At 41.8% G+C, this 14,520-nt stretch overlaps 1 protein-coding gene across 1 annotated transcript in view; it reads right to left on the bottom strand.

Annotated features, from left to right (window-relative positions):
- Positions 1–14,520, bottom strand: part of LOC146759366 (uncharacterized) — a 233,401-nt gene that overhangs the window by 38,504 nt on the left and 180,377 nt on the right. The window lies entirely within an intron of this gene.

Below are 14,520 nucleotides of genomic sequence, written 5' to 3'. Positions count from 1 at the left end.
CCAGACATCACAGCATGCTCCAGCCTGATAGCTGTCTGCCCCACAGGATCTCTGGTGCTCTGTTCCCATGCTAGCACATTACAGACACAAGCAGACCGGCAAAGCTGCATGTTGGCCTGATAGCAACGTTACATGGAGTGGAATTTAATGGGGTGGCGAGTTTGCTTCCTGCTATGCTGCCACCAAATATCCACATCACTGTGAAGCCTCTCCCCAGCACAGTGCTGAGTGTTACTGCTGAGCTCTCTGCACTCTTTCCCTTTCTCTCTCAATAGCTCAAGTATCACTAATACTCTCCCATATCGAATCTGCCTTCCAGGCCACTGTGTGCTTCCTCTAGCCCCCCCTTTCATTATCTCTTTTGCCTTACAAAGAAAATAACTCATAACAGACAAAGCAGTCCAAAGGAGGTACTACCATTCACGTCTATAGGGATATTATAGCATCTTCCAAGCCTACATTTTCTCACATACACAAGCATCTTACTCACTTTCTTCTTTATTGTTGCTGCTGCACATGGCACAGATATCTTTATTGAGCTGTCTTTCTAATCGCTACTTATGTTTTCCTGAACAGTCAGAGCTAATTCAGAACCCAACCATGTGTTTGAATGCTTTAAACTATTCCTTCAAACATGCTTTACCCCGCCACCGTCTGTATTTTATCTTCCATTCCCGTAACCACAGTCTTGCTGTCCTCCTTCCTACTGTATAATTCATATCAGCTGCAAACAGTAAATCTTAGCATTTTACTGTTCTCCTCATTTCTCAGTCATTAAAGAAATACAGACCAAAACAGAGTGGTAGCTGGAGTCACCTTACTATCCATTTCTTCCCACCCCAGTGATGATTAATACATCCCACCTATTTTTCCAGACTTTTAAGTAGATTTTCACTATACAAATGACCCTTTTGTGCCTCACCCCAAAACTCCGATCCCTTTGGGATTTCTTTTGGGTGAGGGAAACTCTCTTCTCCTTAGTTCTGACTTAACTAGGATGTCCACCAATGCTGCTCACTTAAATATGAGTCTTAACAAATGACAAACTTTGTATACTGCATCTCCCTTCACTCATGCCATCAAGGCAATTAACTCAGTCACTGTGCTTCCCTGCCCTTGTGTTTCTCGTAGGTTTTTTCTTTTTTTGGTGGTTCTCAACCTCTGGAGTAAATTTGAAAACATAAGGAATCAGAATGAGCACATTGTTTAGCATGTTTGAGATGTCTGCTATCTACCCCACTGGCCATTATTAATGATTTTACCAGTTTGAATCTTCAGTTCCTTTGTTCCCTTATAACTCTTACAGCAATAAAACCTGAGGTTTACCTGATTCTGTGTGTTGTAGCCTTGGTTGAATATAAAATAACACCGACAGATAACGTGCAGACATTGTCTTCCTGCATAAAACAGCCAGAGTGGTCCCACAGCATTCTGCTCTGTGCCTGTCCTGGCTGCCTACCAGCTCTGCCAACACGCCTGGGGCCCCAGGACAGCATAAATAGCTCCAGCATGCATCCAAATCTCAGCCTTCACAATTCCTTATTATTCCAGTCCTGAGGGTCCACTGTTTCCTTCCAGAGCCTTTTGATTATGCCTTGGAGCATGCTTCTTTTTTCCAGATCTAAGTCTGTTCTATACTAAATCCCTCATTTCCTCTGACTCCTGCTTCCATTGGCACCAGAGCAAAACTTCTACCCGATGGCAGTCCCCTTGCCTGGGCCACGCCACACGCCAGCTCCTGCAGTTAAATTGCCATGCACATATTCACAGATCAGCCCAAGACCTTCTCTTTGTTGGTCTCCTTAAACATTTACTTTAAACACGTCTTCATAAAGAGACTCATGAGTGAGAGGTAAGGGCACAGAGCCATCTGCAGCTCTGAGCCTTCCTTTCTCGTTTCTCAAATTTCACATATATTGTATGGCTGTCCCCTTACACTGCGCCTTTTCCCCTATATTATGAAGGATTCCTCATGTCAATTTTCTATCTTTTTTCATTTCACAAGTTCTCTTTGGTTATCTTCAGCCAGCTGCCAAAGCTGGTTTCCCCACCTAACACACTTCCAAGTGATCAGTGACAGTAAGCAACTACAATTCCAGAATTCATTGTATTAGCACTTCTAAAGCAACAAAGGAACCATTGATTTCCCAAGCCAAGGATACACAGGAAAGCACAAAAGGCATACGTGCCCAGTTCAGATCAGAGAGGAAAGAGACACACTGTTTGGTGAGGAATCCAGCCTGGTAACTGCTCCCTTTGAAGGTGAAGGATGGGAGTACAAAGAAGGGGCTTGTTGGCTGTGTTCTAATGGGTGTTAGCATAATTATTCTGATACAGGATGCTTCTTGCAGCTTGAATATGTCAGAAAGTTACCTTAACAGACGTATTTTACCAAAAGGCCCAGGGAGAAAGAATGATCTTTTTACAAGAAGGTTGGGTTAGGAGGGACATCCTGTGAAGGGTCTTGGGAATACAGACCACACAACCAGATGCCAGACATCAAGATAAGTTCCTCCAGGTGAAACAGTTGCCACCAGCTGCTAACCAGGATTTATAGGTCTGCGGAGTCCAAAGGCTCACTTTATTGCCAACCCAGATGTCCGCTGGTACAAGTAGTCTGATGGCTGATGGGGTTTTTTTAAACCACTCTTTTGGCTGAGAATACGATTAGTATCAAAAGAAAGGAACCAGCAAACAAAAACAACAGAGATCAAAACTGAATATTCTACATTATTACAGCAGATATGAGCCCCTGTTGCTTGCCCACAAGGAACCTACCAGCAGCATGAGCTCAGACGTTTGGACTTGTTTACCAAGGATGAGTGTCAATTAGACACAAACTTCTTCAAACCACCTATAAGCCTTTACTGCTCTTATAATCCCACCAGCAAAGGCTTACTTTAACTTCTCCACTTACTGTGCTTTTGGAAAGAAAGAGAAAAAGAAATCAGGTGTTTGAAGGCTGTAAGGAACAGACTGAAGAAAGGGAAACAAGATCAGAGAGACAGAAGTAGGGTGAGGGGGAGGCAACTATCTCTATCAAGTGGGATAACTGATGTGACTCACACAAAAGCAGCTTATATTTCCTCTTGTTCTGCAATGAATATTTCCACTTTGTCTTTTTCAGAGGAGACCAGCCAGAAGCAAATGCACAGCAGCTGAGTAATGCCTCAACCTCCAGAGCATCATGCAAAAAGAGAAAGACATGTAGGCCTCAGAAGAATAAACTAAGTTTCTCTGAGTCTTTGGAGACCTACTGACCGTTCACAGTGTGACGCAGGCAAACCTGTATTAACAGAGAAGATGCTGACTCCAGATTATAGGCTTTCAAGACTTCTTATCTTGCAGCTGTACTACCTGAGAAAATTTGCATAAGAACAAGCTGCCTCTTTCTTAGAAGTCTTTTTCAACCTGTTTTTATGATTTCCACTTAAAACGATAATCCTCTGTTTGTGACACTGCAATCATTTCTACTACAATCAAGTGTTCCATCCAGAAGGAGGATTACTGTCTCGGTTTGGGGAAGTAATATGGACCTCAGAAAGAACAAAGCAGCCAGTTTACAAGCAAATGACCTTGATAATAAAGAAAAAAAGAAAACAAGAGCGTGTATGATCAGATCTGCCTCTTCCAAGAGACATCTGATGCACTTCAGGCTCACAAGAACTGGTATTTCCTCAATATGTTCATACAATGGAGCTGGAAAAATTGGCAATGCCTACCTTCACTGTGCCAACCCAACATACACTCAGATTTTTCCTTAGACAACCTACCAACGTTTTAAATGTGAACACTGGAGACACGTATACAATAAACCTAGCACAGTACACAACGCCATGCATTTAGCACCATGTCTTTTGAGGAGGAGCATCGCCTCACATGGTGCCGAGTGTCAAACAACTGTTCTAAATCATTGCCACTGGCAGCTGCTCTGAAATCCAAAGAACAAACGGTTAAAATAAATGAAAGCAAAAGCCTTTTTCTTTCTCCCCCCAAGAAGATAATTTAGCATGACTTTCCACAGAACAATTTGCATGGGATTACCCACAATACACTGCATTATGGTAATACTCGACAATCTCTGATGCATATTAGACTGGCAGTGTTAAAAATCTGTCAAAGGAAAAATAAACGATACGGGAAAATGATGATGTAAGACAGGACAGTAAACACTCTGCACTTGTGTAATCTGCCAAAATTCACTCCAAAATTGGCCTGGGAAAGAGAATGAGAGAGTATTGCGCACTCGGAACAGCTTTAGGGAACATTCCCAACTCAAGCAGAAAACAATACCTGACTGAGACACGGACGTAATCACAGAGGAGTGGAAAATACAACAGATCCGAATAAGGAGCTGAATAGGAAACACGGAGTGATTTTCTTCATTTCTTTGATTTCCCACTGGGCAGTAACCTGGAGGGAATCTTCCCTCTTGTTCATCCAAAGCAGGTTCGGTTCACTACCCTTCACTACACACGTTCACTCAGTCTGCCTTCTGCTCCTCTCCAAGCCCCTCTGTATCTTCTTCTGATGCTGCTGGTGATCCTTAATGGACTCTGCACAGTCTCTGTGTTCAAAAGTGTTTGTCCCAAAACAATGAGCCCCAGAGCTGTATTAGTCGCAGAATCCAAACTACCAGCACCTCCTGCCCTCAGCCATGGTTGGCTGCTCAGCCCTTCAATACACTTCACCCAGAGAACAGGGACGCTAAGGATTTCTTGCACCGACCTCGTACTTTCCTACATAAAAAAAGCTGCAGGAAAATAGTATCAAATGAACTGATTTTGCCAGTTCCATGCATCATGTTCCTAGTAATTCAAGTAATTGTCTATCACTCCTCAAATCCCTAAGAATCGTGGAATTATAGATTCTTAGCTTAGGTTGGAAGGGTCCTTAAAGATCACAGAGTTCCAACTGTCTGCCATGGGCTGGTTGCCCCCACCAGCTAAGGCTGCCCAGGACACTAAGACACATTCCCCCAGGACACTAAGGGGGAATGAGGCATAGGTTTGGCCAAGAGGTGGGAAAGAGAGAAGTAGCATTTTCCATGTGGGTTTATTCAGTAATTCTCTCACCACTAAGTTGCAGAAAATGGAAGGAAAAAAAACCACAACAACCAACAAACAAGCAAGGGATGAGGCCAAATTATATTGCTGAAGAGGAGTTATAGAGATTAGTGTAGTAATTAATCAAGACAACCATGTCAGCAAGGGTCTGACCTTTATTCCTGCCCTAGTAACAGCTTTGTCCCCGATGACTTTTGGCTTGCATGCTAAAGCGATTTAGATACATCCCTCAATTAATCGCAGGATATCCTCTGGGAGATAGGAGAGCAGTACTGCAAGCTGCCAACAGGGATGCTGAATCAGAGGAGGAGTGACCTAGTGAAGGGCACCTAGTGAAGGACATCAGCAGAGATGGGGAGGTAACCCACAGTTCTCTTTACCTCCTACACTTCACCCCTCACTGCTGGAAGCAAAATTGTTTGAAGCATCTAATTCGAGATCCTGCCATATTTTAAAAGATTAAGATTTCCAAAAAATAAGAAAAATAATAAGAGTGTCTTAAAATAACTTGCGTCTTTTTCTGTAAAGAAGCAACAGCACCACATCAAACTCACTCAGGCAGGATGACAGGCAGCTGCAGAGATCACGGCAGCAGTTGCTTCCCTCTTCTCTCTTTTCTTGTGAGATAAAGACCTTCTATCAGGCAGATGTGCTGCCAATCCCACACTCGTAGAGAGTGTGGAGTCCCTTGCTCAGTGTTTTGGGTCACCTGCAGCTTCTAGAGTAACTAGCAAGCACTACTCTCTGACAAAGAACCTCAAAGCTCTGCAGATGCAGTTGTGCCCCTGAACATATGGGAGGGGAGTACCTTCTATCCTGCCCACTAGGGACAGACAAGTGGAATCTGAGCTCTCTCAGAAAGGCAGTGTACAACTACAGACCTTCAGTAAATAGAAGGACTAAAAAGCTACACATTCAGGAGAGTGGTGAAGCTCAAGATTGGCAAGAGATAGAAACAACACTAGGAGACGTCTGCTTCTATTAGAATAGCTATTATCACAGCAACTGAATACCTGAATCAGTTTTTGTCTCCTAAGAAAAATAACAAACGCATTTGCCCATCAAGTTTGTCCATTATGGCAGTTAGAAGCAGAGACTGTCAGAGCTTTATGCCTGTGAATTAAAGTCCCTGTCAGGATCTTAGCTAGTCAGAGTGAACAGAAGCCTTAAATTAATAGCTTAAGTTACAAAACTCAGAACAGCTAACACACATGTTGAGTACACCCAGCTGGTTGTGAGGTTTTCAGATACTTGTCTGAATGAACCCCAGATCTCCTGCTCAACACAGACAGGGTCTCGTATAAAGTCTGGAATAGATTTTCTAAGGTTTATTTTTAGCAGCTGTTCCACAGTTCTGATACAGAACAGAGACAACCCAGACATGATACTCTGATGGTGAAATGAATCATTCTTTCAGAGCTCTGAAAGCACTAGCAGGCCATAAAGGTCCTCAGCCAGACCCGCCTGGGGCCTTTACCCATACCCTCTACCTATTCTAAGAGCCCCACTTCAGCTTAGGGCTCTGCTGTAAAACTGCAGGTCTGTAGCTCCTGTAGCAACGCTTACATGCTTTTACCTGAGCACACCCTATGGTGTGTATATGGTGTACCCTATGGTGAGACTCTGACTCACAGAACTGACTTCCCAGCATCACCTTGTCACTGTGGACCTGCCAAGTGGTTTCTGAGCTGTTTGATCCCACAAACATCACCCTGAATTACTAACGTGTGTTTTCACTTTGGATCTGCTACACTACCATGGACTTGCCTAATAATGTGGACTCGTGGCTGAATCCAAGTACTCTTCAGAAGCCTGGTCTGCTTACCTTGCTTGGAGACAGTGAGACTTGGCCTTGGCTGCCAAACAGAGACTATCTGGTATTATCTCAATTTCTCCTACTGCTAGCACTGACCCTAATTCTTTTCTCAGAAGAGGCACACATACTATGTTTCTCCCATATACCTCAATACAGAGATTACAACATCCTAAACCACAATTAGATTAGGCCACCAGAACTATCTCACACTACAATCCAGATACAAAAATAGATTCCCTTTCCTTAGCTATTGTTGGCAAACACGGGTTCTAGTGAGAGAAGTTATTTCTGGACTTTTACTGGCAAGCCTTCTTTTCAGAGACTAAAAGGAAGAGCTGGTGCTGGTGGAAAAATTGTTAGACATGACTTTGAAGAAATGGCAGTTTCTGCCAAGCTCTTATGTGTGTTTCTCTGTGGGGGGAAAAAGGCTTTATTAGCTTTTCTTTCCAGAGGTCACATCTGTGAGGGTAAGTGAAAGAAAAAGGCACGTATGGAAAGTCCTCCGTCTCAGATTGACAATCAGCTGCACAGTCAGTGCCACAAAAGCCCTTTTGCACTTGTGCCTCTTCTTTCATGAAGGAAAATCCCCATTTTCTTAGAACAAAATGATGGCTGAATGTGAATGCACTGGGGTTTCCCGCTGATTTTGGTACACTGTGTTATCTCCTACTTGGAAACCCTGAGCACTTCTCATCAGGCATTTATATAGATCTGTGCATACACACACATTTACATGATCACAGATGTACAGGGACACATTTCTAAGACTCTAGCATTACAACAAACAACAACCATCCATAAATACACAATTAAAGTTACACGTTCATCAGACACACTGGTGCACACTTGAACATGCATTGGACTGTCTTCCACACCCACGTGTATCCACATTCATGTTTATATTGTAGTCTTCCACAGTCTGTAGTTTGCACCCACGAATACTAACTGCACAAACCCAGCCCAGCGGAACAAACACTCATTTAATGTGTAATTCAAAAACCATAGGCATGTACTCTCCATGCACTCTGCTGCTGGCTTTCCCCTCTAAACAGGATGCAAATCCTACACAGTCCTATAGGCTGAGTTCTCTCTATACAACAAGTAGCTGAGCTGTGGCACACAAAAGTGCCAACGTGCCATTGCAAGAATTAAAGGTTTTATGAGTCTTTTCTCCACTTCCACAGTCTCCCCCTTCCAGTTAATGTCAAGCGTGTATATATAAATGAGATGTATTTGGGGCTTGTGCCAAGTCTCTGTAACACGGACACAGAAATAATATGGGTAAAACATGATTTGTATTGGGACTGCTCTGGTTGTCTTAAAAAGAAGGTCTTCAGTGACTGATTTGGCCTTTCTGGAAGCTTCTTACTGTTTAAATTGTAGAGTTATGAGACCTCACATTCAGTTCAGCTTATCACAGCTGTACATCCTCATGTGAAATCAGGGGAACTGACTGAGAAGAGTAGGGTACTTGATGAAGCACCTTGGGGATTGAAATGTGTGTTATTAAATGTACATGAAATAAACAAAATTTCACTCCCATTTATTCCAACCAGTCAGAATCTCAAGCAAAGGCAACCTGGCCTTAAGTGGACTGCATTTATATATCTGGAGTGAGCCCAGAAGTGTCAGGTGCTACTCATTCTTATGATGCATGTCAGCATGTAACACACCAGATCTTATCAGTATGAAACCAACACCTCTTTGGGCTGTCCCTCATCTCTGAATGTTTTCACACAGACTCAGAAATCTAAGGTTTTCTCTTCCAGAGAGCATCACTAAAGATTATTCCAAAAAGACACAGAAAATTCTGCTAATATTCCTCCTCCTCTCTACCAATGAATTCACAGAAGACATCATTCATGCTACACCAACTAAGGGCAGACACTAAAACGTTACCTGAATACCCTGAGATCAAATGTCTGTCCAGAAGCAGTGAGTATCAAAAACATGACAAACAATTCACCATTTACACACTGTATCTCTGAATCAAGAGGTTGAAGGTATTTAAATGGAAGCTGACTTGACTTCTGTCTGTTATCTTTTCTGCTTTCTGTCAGCAGCTTCTCTAACACCCACTGCTGTGGCAAACCTTGCTTATCCTGTCTTCCTATGCCACAAAACGTAACCAGATTGGTTTAATTTCTGCAACACCTACGCTGAGAAAGATATTACTAAAAAGCTGTAGAAGAGTCAAGGAACATGTGCTGCGTTCCTTCCAACACCTTGATGAACACTGGATGAACAGAAGTGAAAATACTTTACAAGGAATAAGGCACTTCCCCTCACTTTACAATGCAGTAGGTCACACCAGCTTAGACAGCCTGTACTGACAGCAATTGCCTGCTTTGTTTTGCTTTCCACCACCTTAGCACCCTTTGTGTCAATACATATAAGAACTGAGCTGCGCAGTGTGAGGAGCCCACCTTACCCTTCTGCTCCAATCTCAGCTAGAAGAGGAGATGCGAAACAGCCTTAGAAGACATCCATCTCCTCTGCACGTGGAAGCCCACAGGACAGTAAGGCACACATCCATAGACCCCAGCACTGCGAGTGTGCTGCCTGACATCAGGCTTCATTGCAATCCTATACACCACACTCCACACCTTTAATTAGTTACAAATGCAAAGGAACTGAAGGTCAGATTTCCCACCTAGCTTTGCATTTATTAAAAGGTCACCAAGGAAACATGATTTTTTTCCTGTGAACAGACATCAAAAGCTAATGAAACCTGAACTTCATCATTGCTGTGTACCTTTTCTTTTCAGTTTTCATTTAGAAATGAACTTCCTTTCCCCTTCACGAGATAATCCAGGCTCCCACAAGTGCTTTGCAAGAATGGTTTGGCCAAAAGGGTGAGTTATGCATCCCTTCCTTTTTCTCTTTCCACTGACAGCCATGAAACAGTGTCATACGACAGAGGAATGACACACAGCACAACATAATTCTAGCTGTACGTAGAAAATATAGACCTTAAGGTAGCCACATGTGCTATGCATAGATGCACAAAATACAGACATGTATTTAAAGCAATAAATATGCATGTCAGTTGCACACCTTTTGTGTTCTGCCTAAAACCAGAAATAAATGCATGCATACAAACATCTTTGGGCACAACTTCTTCCAAGTGCAGCACACAAACACATCCTCTAGTGTGCATACAGATGTTCCCCTAGCTACTGCATTGAAAAGAACAATTATGCACATCCCATAACTCAGTGGCAGTAACATGCCATTGCCACTTGTGTGCTCGTGTCTGTATTCTAACACATACCCTACCTCTATGCATGCGAGAAGGCTGGGAATCAATAACCACTTACAGCCCTTCAATCCAACACTGTCAACTTTGTTCCCCTCTGATTATAGTGACAGACAAGAAGAGTGAAGACAGGGGACACATCAGTATGCAGCGTAGGAGAAGTGGACACTATCAGCATAAGCAACAGACAGGAGCTACTGAATTCAGTAGTGGCTGCTCTTGCCTCCTGCAACAAGCAGAGCTGCCGCTGTCCCAGAAATCTGGTTTATTCCCAGGAAATTGATGCAACCAGATAGAAGAAACCAGAGCAATAACCGAGGGCCATTTTCCTAAAACAACATAATTGTACAAAAAAAAAGATTCGGAAAAAAAATTCAATTCTTATTTGTTTCCTAGGTCTGAGCAATGATCTTGTCTACATAACGATGCACAACATGCTCGGTATAACACCAGAACAACTCGATATCATATCCTGCAGAGAAGACAGCATGAAACTAAATATACTTCAGACACAGCAGGCTACCTTTAAAAATTGTCAAGTTGCTTCGTTGACCTTTTAAAGGGAATGAACATACAAATGCATTACATTTAAGAGCAAGTCAATACCTCAATGAATTTCAACCAATCCTGCAGCATGTGGAATAACCAAAAAGCTGTTGGTCTGACACGAGCTCTAATCATGTACCTCCATCAAAGCTCACAGCCTCACCCACCCAAAATGCTGTCCAAGCATCTCAGAGCTACTCGGTCTCAGCCTACAACATGGCCTTGGTTTTACAGTCCTGAGTTTCTCACTGTATCTATATTCAGAGATCTTCTGCATTATGAACACGTCCCATTACGCCAGGCCTGAATCTCTCCTGGGCAGAGATTGGCATTAATATAAATATAATTATGGTCATTTAATAAATGTATGATGCATGTCACTCTATCTCATTAAATTAACAACAGGAGTGAATTTCGTATTAGTCGTGACAAGGCCCATTTTCAAAGCTGACATTTAATATCACTCCCCAGCATAATCATACATCAGGCTTCACAAATTAAAGGATTTGATGTGAGCGAGGGATGATCAAATACATGAAACCACAGAACCAGTGCTGTAGCTTGCTGCAGATATTCAGCCTATGTAATACATTTACCTACAACTGATGAACCAGCAGAAATTCCAGCCATTTCAGTGCACACGGGGGCTCATGAAAGCATTCCTGATTTAGAAAAACTTCAGCACTTTGACCTCTGGAAGCCCTTCCAATCACCAAAGACAATGGCTTGATCAGAAAAGCGACCTTTCGGTCACTATTTCAGAGCCAGTCTGAGCTGTTTTCAGACTCCATTTACTTCATTCTCCCTCACTAGAAAAGACAAGAGGGCTGCTCGCAAAAGGTCACTGGGAAAATGGTGTCCAGCTGCCTGCTGCAAACTTCCTATGTGCCATCAGACTGCAGGGAACATAAAGCCCATCACATAGCTCATCCAGTGCTTTCATCTTTGGTGGAAAGCAGTAGTATTGGCCACGGTGTTGACTTTAGGTGCCTGTTCACCCAGGTGCAGGACATCTGAAGGTTGTGAGCAAGGTATTGTGTTGCTCAAGCGTGTTTATGCTGCGTTACAGAGCTGTCTCCCTTTTTCCCATCACTGCCAATTGGCGATGCATGCATGCATGCCCTGGGCCATCACAACATGGCTGTACAGCCCATTCTCCCCAACCCAGATGACAAGTCAGATCCAACTCTATTACTTCTCAATGCTGGGAAAAAGAACACAAGACAGACAATAATACAATGGAATTGAAGGCATAATATAACAGAAAAAGAAAGCGGCAGAGGAAATATCTTAACAAGTGCTGGTCCTCCATTGTTTTCACACAGAATTAGCATTTCAAATCAAATAAACTACTTAATTCAATTCTCAGCTCCCTCAAAAGCTAACAGCATTTTATATTTATCTCCAAGTCAGAACAAGTCTTTCCACTTGTAGCCTGCTGGCCATCAGCTTTTAAAGGAATACTTCCCACTGAGATGCTAACCGTCCTTCTGATCATGTGGCAAAAACATACACATACTTAAAACCCTACTTAGTAAAAGAAGTCATCTCTACCAGGAATAAGCTACTGCAAAATGGACAGTGTTTCAGGGCTTTTTATTCCCATTGTATGTAGCTGTACTCCTCTCACAGACTCATTTGCAATATCGTTTTCAAACTCATTGAAAATCGCCTTTCTCATTTTGTTTCTGAGTGAATCTCTGATTCAATATTCTTGTGTAAGTTCACCTGCTACTTCCAGCACCACCAAAGGAAACTTTTCGCAATAGCCAAGAAGAGGTGGCACGCAGTAAGAGATTTGGTTAGGAATACTTTGGGAAAAACTTATTTAATCCAAGGCAGAACTTAATTGTGAAGTACACCAGGCTTCAGGCGGCTCTTCTCAGAAAGAACTCCTTGGGTTTTAGGTTACATTTCTGATCAGACGTCATAAGAAGAATAGCTTTTTCTTTTCCAGTCATTGCATTGAATTCTTTTTTACTGTCTTTAGTAGCAATTGCCATGAATTTTCAGTTACTTTCTTAGCTTCCCACATCTAATTCCTACATTACTTTGGCTGATACCCTTTTTCCCCTTTTTCTTTTGTTCACAGAGAATTAACCTATGCATTTTTCACCTCAGAATATCTTGATCATGATTAGGTAAATGGCCTCTACCACTGTTTACTCGTATCTGTCAGAATCTCTAGTAAACAATTAGTACTGGCAAAAAGGAAACAGACTAAAAGAAGTGAAATCCACCTCTTGACAATCCATCTATTACATAGATTCTTCATCAGTGTTATGATTCACTGTCCTCTATGCTCTAATTATCACCTTCTCTTTACTATTATACCAAGATGGGTTTTAACTAAATGTGTTCTCAATTCTTGATTAAGCTTTTTTTGGGATATGTAACAGAATCTATTTTAAAAACATTGGTTTTAAAATTTATAATACCTCCGTAATCTTTTTTTTCTTCCTCTTGTGGTCTGCTTTATTTATAATACATCCTCAGTCCTGGACTATTATCCCATATTAAGGGAAAAACATACATGAACACATGTTAATAGAAATGATGCGCTCTGCCCTTATTAAACGTAATTGGGTCATGATCACTGGTGTCTAGGTAACCACCAACTCTCACACCAAAGATTATTTCACCCTTTCCTATCATAGTGTGGTCCAGAATAGAGCTATATTGGATACAACATCTTTTGTACTAGAAAATAATCATCTGTAATGTTCGGAATCTGTAATAGAATTTACTGCTGCCTACACAAAATCTCAGGTACATAACACCTAGACAGAAGTCTCTATGACCACTCTCCTCTATGACCACTGGAAAGCAGTTCGGTTTATCCATCATTTACACAACCATTACCTTTCCATCTTTTCTTCCTTCTCTCAATTTCAGCTCTAAAAAGTTGTTAGATAATAACAATAATACATCTTTCCTTTTCACCAAGAACCGTACGTATCCCATGACACACAACTGCACTCATTTCCACATGCATCATCTAAGCTCCTCTTGGTATCATATTTGTTTGCTTTAAGAAGAAAGTGTGACGCCAAATCACACTTACACTTGTTTATTCCTTTGTCCATTTTTCTAAGTGGAACTCGCTTATGATAATTACTTGGTTGAAAATATTTTAACGATTCCTTGTCTCACTTCAGCAGCTATTCATCAAAGATTAATATTCTATACTCCAGAAGCTGCCTGTCTTGAGTGTCTGAGAGTAAAAGAAATACTGCAAAACATCAGCACTTGGATGTCTCCAAATTCTCCTTCTCTCACAACTATGAGTAGCCAACAACTTCTTTGATCTCTACTGTCTTCAGCTCGTTCACCTCTCATCTGTCCCCACTTATAGTATGTATGTGAATCACTTTTTAATTGTCCCTAATGTCTGCATTTCCATAGGCTGTGTGCTGTAATTTCTCTTTTCTGACCATGCATCTTCACTTGCAGATAGCCACCATCTGGCATCACATGCATCAAAAATTTCTTCCTTGGACAAAAATTAGAATATAGCAGGTTTCTCTTTGTCATCCATATGTGGTACACAACAGAGCCTCTTACCTAAAGATAAGCCATGAAGCTCCAGAAATATCATGTCTAAACATATTGCCTTCTCTGCCTCATAGATTACCCAGCACAAGCAACCTCTTTCATCTGTAAGTTTATCACATTCAGAAACACATATTTCTCCTCCGTTATTCAGAATTAAAGTGTTTGCAATTCAGTTTGGTTTAATTTACTTTGGAAATGAGTTAAGCCAAATTTAATTAAGGCCACCTTAATTCTGCTTCAGAGTGTTGACATGTGGCTTAATGTGGTTTAGCACAGGA

This window comes from Coturnix japonica, chromosome 10 (assembly GCF_054131305.1).
Source record: "Coturnix japonica strain WE chromosome 10, WE-NBRP24, whole genome shotgun sequence".
In the NCBI taxonomy this organism is placed as follows: Eukaryota; Metazoa; Chordata; class Aves; order Galliformes; family Phasianidae; genus Coturnix; species Coturnix japonica.
This window is presented reverse-complemented; position numbering and strand designations above follow the sequence as displayed.